Source organism: Pleurodeles waltl, chromosome 7 (genome assembly GCF_031143425.1).
Source record: "Pleurodeles waltl isolate 20211129_DDA chromosome 7, aPleWal1.hap1.20221129, whole genome shotgun sequence".
In the NCBI taxonomy this organism is placed as follows: Eukaryota; Metazoa; Chordata; class Amphibia; order Caudata; family Salamandridae; genus Pleurodeles; species Pleurodeles waltl.
In genome coordinates, this window is record NC_090446.1 from 39339030 (window position 1) to 39340574 (window position 1545).

At 36.1% G+C, this 1545-nt stretch overlaps 1 pseudogene; it reads right to left on the reverse strand.

Moving 5' to 3' along the window:
* Positions 1-248: 248 nt before the first annotated feature.
* On the reverse strand, positions 249-1180 carry LOC138246781 (olfactory receptor 5V1-like; annotated as a pseudogene).
* Positions 1181-1545: the final 365 nt, after the last annotated feature.

Genomic DNA, 1545 nt, shown 5'->3' on the forward strand with positions numbered 1-1545 from the left:
TAATATCAGAGGTTGATTTTATTCTCTCTATAGTTCATTTCCTAGCTGCTCAAAAGTCGTTAATGCCTGAGGACCGGCATAGCAAGAAAAAGATATACACTATGACAGTTAATGCACATAGATTCAGATAAATAAAGTGGTTGTATATTTTAATCATACAGTATATCAAATGTAATGGATATAAATATTTGCAAACCAAATTTAGATTTGATTTGGCCACCATTAAAAGTGTTAGCTGGGTTCTTCCATTATTGTTTTTGGAGCAATATTGTCTTCCACAGGGCATTTTTTAATTCTGTGTTTCTAAGACCATATATGATGGGGTTACACAGTGGAGTGACGGCAATGTATGACAAAGACAATATCTTGTTCTGTTTCAAAGAATATATTGATGCTGGTCGCATGTACATAGAACTGAAAGATGTGTATAATAAAATAACCATAGTGAGGTGGGAAGCACAAGTGGAAACAGCCTTGTACCTACCTTCTTCTGATTTTATTTTCATCATAGCGAATGCAATATTGATATAAGAGATTACAATAGGAATACATGACATAAGTGATGCTAACACACCAATGATGTATGTTAGTATCTCAACGCCTTGAGTGCTTGTACACGAAATCTTCATCAGAGCGGTTATGTCACAGAAGAAGTGGTTGATTGTGTGACTTGCACAGAAGGACATTGTGGATGCTAGCACAGTGTATGGTATTGCATTTATGAGACCAAGTGCCCAACTTCCAGCAGCCAAGAGCACACACATCTCCCTATTTATGATGTTCAAGTATTGTAAGGGATTACAAATGGCCACATATCGATCATATGCCATAACTGTGAGAATGAGGGACTCTAGAGAAGCTGTGACCAAAAAACAATGCATCTGCAACAGACAACCAGAGAGAGAAATATGTGTTCCCTCCATAAAAAAGTGGACTAGCATCTGTGGAAAAATATTTGAGACATAAATGATGTCAATGAAGGACAGCTGCATAAGGAAAAAATACATTGGTGTGTGAAGGTTTACACTAAAGTAAATTGTCACCAAGATAAGAAGGTTCCCCCCAACACTGATCAAATAAATCAGTAAAAATGCAATAAAAGTGGAAGTTGCAATAGCGGAAGGTCTGAAAATCCTACAATCAGGAAATCTTCAGCAGTGCTCAGATTGTCTCTGTTCATTTATCAGCTAATCTGAAAATAAATGTAAAAAAAACATGCTTACATAAATCATTTTCAACCTCAGATCAATAGCTCTGGAAAAACTAAATATAACAACTGACACTACTATAAGTCCAAAAGCATGGTTATGGAATCCTGTTGTGAGTAAGCTGCTCCAGTACATTTTTAAAGGCCATGCAATAGTAAATCATAGCTTCCTTGAAGTATTCATGGGTCACCTTTGGTAGATGTGCCTGGGTTGTAATGTAAACTCCCAGTGAAATATGTTGAATATATGGCACAAATACAGAAAAATCATAAAGAACATAAATGTACAAAACATGCAACTTTCCCATAGGAACATATGGACTGGAAAAAAACAGGTG